Source organism: Ischnura elegans, chromosome 5, assembly GCF_921293095.1.
Source record: "Ischnura elegans chromosome 5, ioIscEleg1.1, whole genome shotgun sequence".
NCBI lineage: Eukaryota > Metazoa > Arthropoda > Insecta > Odonata > Coenagrionidae > Ischnura > Ischnura elegans.
In genome coordinates, this window is record NC_060250.1 from 39,336,066 (window position 1) to 39,347,120 (window position 11,055).

The following is an 11,055-nucleotide window of genomic DNA, read 5'->3' on the forward strand; positions in this document are numbered from 1 at the left end:
CAGTACACAACAGTTACAATACGAATGATGACGTCCGGAAATCCTGTCGTCTCGTTCAAAAGGAGTTCCAAATGAATCTTCTCCGTACACAGCAGTTACAATACGAATGATGACATCTGGAAATCCTGCCGAATCGTCCAAAAGGAGTTCCAAATGTGTATAAAGCAGTTCCACACGAACTCACTCTGTACAAAGGAGTTCGAAAGGGGATCACAAATGAGTTACAAACGTCTTCATATTTCTAATTTTTGGTACAAATGAGTGGAAATGAGTTTCACAGCAGTTCCAATGCAGATTTTGGTGTTCCAAAGCAGTTTCAAAAGGGTTCCAAAGCTGTTGCAAAGCAAAACTTTTTCCCTGAGTAGCCACTGCACAGCACTGCTTTTTGTTTTCCCAAGCTACTGCTCCATTGACTATAGTTACTGGATACATGAATAGTTATAACTTGTCATGTATCCAGTACAGGATACTCGATCTATTTTGTCAATGGCAAAGTCAGCATTTGTGTATCCCTCCAGAAACGTTCCTGACTAAGAATAAGAAATAAGATAATTTATAGTTCCCATCAAATATCTTAATATACTCTTTTCATATGCCTAGTATTGCATTGTAAAATCATCTATAAACCTTCTTAACTTTGACACTGCAAAGACGAGATCTGGCCTTGTACAAATCATTGCATACATAAGACAACCAATCAAAATTAGAAATGGAACATCAGGAAAAGTTTTTGGGTCACTGCAGGAGCTACGTTCAAACCTGCTTCTATGAGACAAAGGTTGATTGCAGGTCAAGTTAGTAGATGACAAGGAGATTATGCGATCTGGTAATTTTCGAGCCACTCCATTTTTTAAAGAAAACATCTCAGTTCAAAAAAACATCTCAAACAACAACATTCCAGTAGACGCGATTTTTCTTGATTTCAAAAAGGCATTTGATAAAGTACCCCACGGAAAGTTAATAATAAAACTGAAATCTTATGGTCTAGACGAAGATGTCATTTCCTGGATTAGAGAATTTTTGAGCGACCGCGTCCAAAGAGTAGTATTAGACGGTGCAGTCTCCAATGAGGTTAGAGTGACTTCTGGCGTTCCTCAGGGTAGTGTCATTGGCCCACTCCTATTCCTTCTTTATATAAACGACATTGGCGAAGTAGTGCAGAGTAAGTTACGATTATTTGCAGACGACGCTGTAGTTTACAGAGAAATCCGTTCCAGCAAAGATATAGATGAACTAACGAATGACCTTGCTGCTATCCAAGCTTGGTGCGATGCTTGGCAGTTAGAATTAAATTTGGAAAAATGCGTCGTAATGAATTTCTGGAAGAAGAATAACTCCCTACAGCGTAACTATGTCATTCGGGGCACGCAGTTAAAGGCAGTTGAATCTGTGAAATATCTAGGGGTTAGACTCAATAATGATCTATTGTGGAATAAACATATTCGAGAAATAACCGGTCAAGCTAATCGTAAAATGGGTTTTGTTAAAAGAATATTAGGAAAGTGCGACGACAAAGTGAGAGAAATTAGCTACTTTTCCCTCGTTAGACCACATTTGGAATACGCTGCCAGTGTTTGGGACCCTTATGAAAAAGGCTTAATAACAGAGTTAGAACGCGTGCAAAGAAGAGCTGCCAGGTATGTGAAAGGTCGTTACGATAGTCTTGTTAGTGTAACTGACCTCTTAGATAAACTCGGATGGGAATCTCTGTCGGACCGTAGATTGAAAAATAGACTAAACCTTTTAGATAAATTCAAGAGCAGTGTCTTTTCTGACGAAGTTAACCATATCTTGCGGACGCCAACGTACTACGGAAGATCAGATCATATAAATAAAATAAGAGAGATAGATTGCAGAACAGACAGATTCCGAATGTAATTTTTTCCACGATCAATAAGAGATTATAACGGCAGCAATATAACGCGTAAATAGATTGCATGACTTGTAGTTTAGCCTACTAACCTATGTAAAACTTACTGCATGTTTCTGAATTTCTATTCTATATTCTATTTCTAACAGCATATAGTAGTATAGTTTGTTATTATACGGGACGTTTCTTGGACGGTGTGGTGTGCATGTGGGAGTCCAAATGCATGCTGCATGCTGGTGATTGATCACCCCCTGCCAAACACCCTAGAGGTGGCTCGCAGGGTAATTTGTAGATGTAGATCTCTTCTGCTTCTCCTCCCTCGCTTCCAAACACTGACGCATTTTCTTGACTACTCTCAAAACTAGTGTCTACATTAGTTGGAACTTTGTCATTATCCTCACAACTTGATTCAGGGATGGAGTCTTCATTACTTGATATTCTGATATTCCCCTCACTACTTGGCTACCTTTGTGAATTCAGCAATACCATTTTTCTCCACTGTCAGGTTGAGGATAGTAACTAATTATCCCTTATCCTCCTAAGAGCCTAGGTAGAATAAAAGAGTTACCAAGAGATATTTGGATTGGTTTGAGCTCCCTAAACATATTTACAAAGATTACTACATCACATGCTCCGATCAATCTTCCCGCTATATCAGGGTCAGCCAAAAAATACCATTTTTGACTCCTCACAATTGCCAATACTTTTCGGATTTGGCATCCAGCATCTTTCATTGCTCTTTAGCCACATAAGCATAGAAAATACATCCAAATACTTTTAGATGTCTTCGATTAAATTTTCGTTCAGACCATCTCTCCTCAGGTAATGCATTCCCTCCTGCTTTGGATGGTACTGTTTCGAGATATACAGCTGCTCAACAAGCTTCAACCCAATAATATTTTAGTAAATTGGTTCCAGAGAGTTTGTACCTAGCTTTCTATTTTCTCAGCTAATCATTTCTGCTTGAAGATTATAAGATTTTGTACTTTAATCTCTTTATATTTTTATCACACATGCCCTTAACCCCCCCTGTTATGCCTGACCCATATATTCACCCCCATAATCTGTATGCAGGCATTTCATATTGTTCCCTGTCTCATCCTCCATGCTTGCCTTGAAAATTTTATAGCATTGTAGGACTAAATGAGACTCCTTACTTTTAATAAAGAAAACAAAAACCTTTCTTGTGCAGTCATCAGTGAAGGTGAGCATATATTTTACATAAATAGTATACATATATTTTCACGTATAATACCATCAGACCACACAATTCTGAGAGGATCAGACTTAATTTATTACACACTGCATCCATTCTAGCACTTATCGTGAATCATTTCTTTGCTAACCTGCAACATATGCTATACAAGGCTGAAATTTATTATTAGGGAGACAATCCACACCACTGACAACCACATTACAACCTGCATGTTACTCTGTCACAAGTCTGCTACTCTTGTGTCACAGACTTAGTAAACAGTCCTTTACTACTTTGACAGTCAATCCTACGTAACAAGTTGCATTACTTATACTTTCTGAATTATAGCCGTGTCCCAATTGGCCATTTGGCTATGCCAATTCCAGGATTTAGCCATGACGCCCTCTTGGAAGGATGTCCCAACTCGTTAGCCAGCATAAGGGAGGGAATTTAGGCAGCTAACGCGGCCGCCAGATTTAGGCATCGAGGAGTGCATCCTTCGCCCCACTTTTCCCATGATTCAAAGCGTGCAAAGCGTCTACAGGAGAAAGGGCATCATGGCTGTCAACAAGGGATAGTACTTGTTTGCAAGTAGTGTTGATATTTTGAGACTTGTTTGAATAATTATTAATTTTTATTTTGTTTATAATAATGAAATTGCGTTAATGGAAATGTAAGAATTACGGAGAAATTAGTTAAAGAGAAGGCGGCGTTAATTTTAATGCTAATTAATGTTTATATGTTTCTTATGTATGTATATGTTATTTTATAACTTTTTATACCGATCACATGTTATCTTTTGCTACCGTTTATTTTTTTAACGTGTTAAATAATGCCTATTAATGTTTATATGCTTCTAATATATACTTAATTATGCAACACTATGTCTAAATTCTTATTTAAAACTTTTTGTACATTAGGTTAACACCCGTAAGAATAAACAATTATTATTATACTAGCTGACCCGGCGAACTTCGTACCGCCTAACAATCAATGAACTTACAGTTTACTTACACCATTTATAAATCAGGAGCGGCTGTATCGTTTTTAATCATGTTTAATTTATTATAATAAAATAAGGGTACAAATTCAATAAAACTACGTAAATGAGTACCAAAATTGCTTGTCAGAAAGACATTTTCTTTATTGAATCTACATAGGGTGAATCGGAGCACGTTTACGCGGATTTTTTCAACAAATTTTCTTACGTTTTAGCTTAAGAAATTTTGGGCATTGTGGTTTAATAAAGCAGTTCATGAAATAAAAATTATACGCATTCAGTTGTTGGCTATTTGCGTTATTAGCTGTAAAGAAATGTTTTTAGGTCCAAGTCTGTTGCATACACTTGGCCCATTCAGGGGGCAGGTTGACACGACCCCAGACCGACGCTTGACTGATGCTCAAAATCGTGCAAGAAAAGCCCCTATGAAGCAGCATTCGCATTAAATGACTTAAGGCGCGCCAGTTTTAGTATCTCTGTTTGGAAAAAATGCACTGCGTAAACGTACTGCATGCGTAAACGCACCACGGTGAGCCCTACACATTCGGGTTTAATGTCTTGCGTCAAGCACCTTCTGATAAACAACAGTTTTTGTTTTGTATCAGGCGCAAGATGAAGCGGATGAAGCTAAATAAATATAGCGAAGCAAAGCAGTGACGCAGCGAGGGGAGGTTTTGGGGGATAACCCACCCCCCCCCCCCCCCAAGAGCTTAGAGAATTTTTTTATGAAAGATTTTGTTATTAATATTAGGGGGACGGATGACTAACAAACAAAACATATTTAACTATTCACACAGCCGCAAAACCCACTATTTTGAACCATTTATCTCAAAAAATGTCTGAGGGAAGTGCCCCCACACTTCCCGCTTACCTTAGCGAGTTTTCTATACCCTACAGACCCGTGGTATTAGCTGCGGCCAAAACCCCCTATCCTAGCTACGCACTTGAAGCGAAGGAAGAAATACAGAGGATGGTTTATCGACTCGTGAAAATAGCACGCTAAATTGACCATGAGAAAATCATGGGTTTTCATTGGCACATGAGCACAAACAACACAAAAACTGAAAGAATGACCATGCGATTTTTTAATCGTTATCACGAATGCAACACGAATTGTAAATTGAATACGTTTTAGCTCAAAAGGGCATATGAGTTGAGATCATGGAATCTACGGAATGAGGACTTCCTCACCTTTGCATTTTCCTTTGAGTAAAGTTGCGTGAATCACATTCATCACCAATTTTTTTAATGATCAAACACGTTCCGTTGGATAGTTATGGTTGGTTTAGGCTTTGAAAGATCATGAGCACAGAAACTACATTTTTCTGTAAATCGTGCCTTGGTAAGCCAGGTACGTCCAAGGACTTAAAATATTCAGATAGATAGTTGGTGATTTCGTCTTCGTTTGTTACACATTTAAAAGATTCGAATCCATGCAGAGTACGAACTATTTGAATTTACCTCGTTTTAGTCATCCACATCTTCGTTCTTGCTCGCTAAATCAACCATCTTTGATTCTTTTGGTGATCAATCATATTCTGGAACTCTTTGTTGATGAGCAAACTACTCGATTCCTCGACAGGAACACGGACATTACCGTTTGTCAACAATTGCTTGGAGATTTGTTTACAAACACGGTAGTGAAGTGTCAACTCGAGCTGGGCCACGGCTGGGCTTACAATCAGCTCGAATTAAATTTTAAAAATGTAATTTCAATTTAATTAATATTTTGAATATATTTAGTAATTAAAATGTTATATTCTTACTAAATTCAGTTATTAAAGTGGTAAAAACAAAACAAATTATTTAATTTGTAGTTTTGGCCGACTTATCAATTGTTGTGTTACTATAACTCCTAAATGCATGTCCATAGGAAAGAGATGAATTTTTTGTGTGAAATTATCCTTTTTTTAATGGCCTATATGTTAACCTCGCCTGTGACGAATCCAAAGAACCAAATCTCATTGAAATCGGTGCAGCCGTTCTCGAGTTATAATTGTTCTAACTAACACGATTTTCGACTTTCTTTTATATATATAGATGTTATTGGAAAAAGTCCCGAAATTGGAATCGGAATAAGTAACAAAAATAAAAATCTATAGTGATTATAAGATGATACCGAAACCATATGCAAATATGTACGTTAACCATACTTTAAATAAATTTTGAAAATAATTCCCAAGTCAGACGGTAACCGTTTGAATAGACTAAATAGACATGTTCTTAATAATACAAAACTAGAAATTAAATTGCTATAATATAAGGAATTCGAAAAAGTACTTGGTTGAGAGACGATTGAAATATTACAAACCAATGAAAAGGAATATACGCTAACATTTCGCCACAAACTTAGCTAAAACCTTTTTAACAAAACCATATGGAACTAAAAATACGAATTTGAAAGTATACCCCAACTTTACAATTACAAAAAGGTTGTCTAAGATACTAAAATTATGATTAAATACTCTTCTCCGACATCTAATTCTCAAATTCACTTGACACATCACATTTTAACAATTTTGGGTGGGTTTTGTTCATCATTTGTTCAAATTATTCCGATTATCTCTTGTTTTGCATTGGCCTAGTGCCCAGTAGATGGCAGCACCTGCGTAAGGATGTCCCATAGAGGTTACCTCTATGGGATGTCCCAATCACAGATATATACTTCTGTATATTGTATTGTGTATATATCTGTGGTCCCAATTCATGCTCCCTTGTGGTTGGCTGCCCAGAATCTGGCTGGCTAAATACATGATGCCTAATGGCTAACGAGTTGGGACACGGCTTATATTGTTTCAAATCTTGACAACATATGCCATTTTCTTCAAAACTAGTGGCTAGATCACTCCTTTTACTTCCAAAGATCTGGCATCAAATAAGCTGTACCCAGAGTCATTAAAAAAGACAGCTGTCTTTTTAACTAGCTTGCGTACAGACAGTACATTGGTTGATAAATTTGTAAAATTTTGATCTGGAGTATAGCACTTTACAGTGTGGGAACATGGGCACTTAGGGAGGAGAATGGGAGAGACTGGAGGTGTTCGAGATGTGGGTAAGGAGAAAGTGAAGTGGACTGAGAGAAGAAAGAAGGTCAAAGTGCGAGACATGTTGAGTGATGAGAGGCAGCTACTGGATAGAATTCAAAGGAGACAGGAGGTATGGATTAGGCGAGTGCTGACCTGGGAGTGGATGTTGAAAACACTATTAGAGGATAGAATGTTGGGTAAACAAAGGAGAGATAGGATTTTTAGATAGCATGAAAAGGGTGAAGTTGTGAATTCAGGAGGGAAGTCCATGAGGCCAGGGGGGACTTTTGGAATGCTCATGCAAACCTACCTTAATACCAAGCGGTAGAATACTTAAATAAAAATTTCTTGGAGTTTATTTTTAAGCATTATATATGCAGTATGAGAAAGCGTTTGTGAAAATTTTATCAAGGTTTTAAGTTTATTCCCGATTTTTATGAAAACAAGTTGTTTTCAAGTCGTATATATTATCGGAAAGCCATAAATTGATGTCTAGCAGCTAAATCTACGTACTATTGATCGTAAAAATCGTCTCTTCAAAACAATTTGACCCGTAAAACTCACTGATGGCTGAGATATACTATATACTATACGTATAGTATATCTCAGCCATCAGTGAGTTTTACGGGTACACTACGCTTAAGGTGTACACTACGCTTCCTCATTGACCGTTTTTCGAGTTAGCTGCACAAATTCCCGTCAATTCGCTCAGTCTATAACTATTTTAAGTAAATATGAGTTGCAAGTTACGGCTTGGAACTTTGGAACAGCCGCAATGAATATAATTAAGTATTAATATACGCATCAATAAACGTTTTTCGTCATCATAAGTACTATGCATATTAAATGTCGGCATATCAATCATTGTGTTATCGCTTAACCCGAACTATCTTCCAGCACCGGTGCCTGCGGGTATTTTGAACGGCGGAATACTTCCCGCTCATATCGCATCAAGCCGTTCCGAGTCACGCATCAGCATAAGCGCATCAATGCCTTGATGCAATTTCGGAACGGCTGCATCAAGGTCATGCGTTGATGCGCATCATGCGTGATTCGGAACGCACCCCCGGTGTATCACCCGAGAAACCTTCACTACCAGCTGTTTTCATACTTGGTCTTCGACCATATACGTGAAATGATATTCGCCTTTACAAAATATGCCTTTTAGGGGAATCAACTAATATCAATCAATGAACAAGTGCTGCTTATATTTTCACCTGAGGAGCCCATTAATGACATGGGCATCAGCTTGATGCTCGTACATACCCCGACTAATGCGGCATATGACGTCAGTGGCCCGAGGTAACCTCCTAATGTCATAGTTTTGATGCTGGAACCCAATTTTACCCTTGCAGCATATCTAATACATGAGATACTGCGTGATCGAAGTGATTGATTTGAAATTTTGATACCCAGGGAAAATATTTTTCAATTTAAATAAGGCTGATTCTCAACTGCTCTCATCTACCATTAGAAACGGATGACATGCTAGAAGTATGGCCATTGTACTCAAATACAAGTATTCAAGTACTCAGACAAGTATTCAAGTTCCCGTGTATTTTTCTGTGTGCTTGAGTAGCAAGGCGAATCTATGATTTTGCAAGATAAGTAGGCAAATGCACACTCCCGAACCTTATTAGGTACATACTATAGAAGTATACATGGGCCCCCGATTTCTTCTAAGATTGGTACACGAATAGCTGAGTTACTTTGCCCAAAAGCCATGTACTCGCTTTGGCTTCTCATTTCCCTCAATGCCAAAACATTTTTAAGATATGGACATCAGGCACTGGAATTACCTAAATCTCTCGAGTAATATCGTTGCAAATAAATGGGGCAGTCATAATAATGGTACGGATAAGTTGGAGTAGCCGGCAAGGTAGAGAGGAAGTTTGTAAAAAAGCGACCTGATGAATCCGCTTCACTTTCTCGTGAAGCCCATAAGGTCGGCTCCTCAGCGGCCCATCGTGATTGTGGGTCTGGGAGTCCATCAGTCTTCCCCGTCATTGTACTCGTCTTGGTGTAATTGCAGGGCTCAAGGAGCACAGAAAAGCTTTTTTTCTTGAGAGTTGGAGGTTATTGCTCGGCCTTCAATATTTTCAGAAACCTTGCGCTGCTTATTTTTAGGTTTATGGGGGCGAACATCTGTTCTCAGTCGTGAAGGTTGTAATTTCACATAGTCAGTCTGATTAAATAAAGAATATGATATTGTAACGTTTTAAGAATATCCCCTACTAACCAAACAAATAATTTTAGTACAATTCAAAAACCAGCTCTATATTTTAAAACTTTGGAGCAAAAAGACAACATCAAAAAGCCACCATGATTATCACAATCCCATTTATATTTTGTACTACCACTCACTGAACCACCGCCATGAACTGCACCAGTGGGGTTCTTGAGTTCTGCCGTGTTCCTTTCCTCCCGTTCTCTTCTCCTCTCGTAGGCGCCTCCTTTTCTCTGCGTTCTCTTCTTCTCCCTGCCGATCTTGAATTCTGCCGTATCTCTTCCTCTGCTCTCTCAATACACCGCTACTTTAGTCTTTCTCCCGATCTTTCTTTTTAACACGTCTGCCTCCACCTTCTCTCCATACACGACTCCCTTTTTCCCTTCACAACAATCTCCCCGTCCCTCACTACCATTGTTAGTTTGAAATTACATACAAACAACATGGTGGCTTGTTTATGTTATGTTACAATATCTTCCTATCCCGCAAGGTCCTGTAAGTTACGAGGAAATTTTTTAACAGTGCCCTATCTTTCTTGGAAAAAAAACATAAGAGAGCTAAATTGTGCTTTTTTTTTTGAAGTCGTTCATGTTACGCCTAAAATGTTGAGCTCTTTCGATAACAGCATTTTTTGAAATAAATTTTGGAAAATTTTGGAACCCGCCGGTTGTCATATTTGATATTTTCTAGTTTTTTGTGAAACCACGGCGTGATTTTGGTTTCCGAAGTATTATTTACCAAAAGAAATACTTACGGCTTAAATAGTTGTGCGAATTCCCACAGCCTCACTGACGCAGATTCAAAACAACGCACTGGTCCTAAACATGTTAAAATTGGATATTATTATTAGATCGACGGAAAGTGAAAGTAATTTTATTAATCACCCATAGCTATAATAAAATAGCATAGCTTGGCGTGGACATTTTTCGGACGTCGGAGGCTTTACAATAATATAGTATAACGAGTCGATGGGCGCTTGAGTTCATCAAGCGGGTTTGGGAGTGGTGTGGGAACATATTTGTGTCACGTGTGTTCGAGTATTGGGTCCATAAGTTGCTTAAAAAGCGCGAAAACACTCACAATGTCGTTCAAATGGACGGAATAGACGGACAACACGCATATTCGTTCTCAAAAAGTAATTAAGGTCGTCTTAGTAACCAAGATGGTATAGTCGTTGAGAGAACGTTTTGAATTGCATATGTACGTAATAGAGATAAATATAAAATTTATGACGAATGAACATGTGAAATATAGCCGATTTTCGTATTTCAGCTCCTACCCTAGGCTCCTTACTTTCTGATTATTTTTAACATATTGGTAAAAGACATATCCCAATTACAAGTAAAATTTGTCTGTCGAATGCAAACTATTATCGAATATATCTTCGACTGTATTTACTCCATTAGTTACTTAAACTTTTATCTTATTTTTTGCCTTAATTTTACCTCTCAGCAAGAGTTTTAGTCTCTTGCTTTAGTAAATAAAAAATACATGTGGGAAAATCGACGTTCAGGATTTCCGAATTTTGATTTTTCTTGCTGGTATTAGGTGAAGCGGAATTTCGATCATTACTAATTGTGACCTCTGTAATAAGGATTATATCCCTAAATTTTTGTTCATCTAAGAACGATTTGAGTGTATCCCCATTTACTTTAAATTGAAATTAATTATCGACAAACAACGAAAACCATGATTGCCACTGACCCCTTATCTTACGAAAACATTTATGTTGCCAAT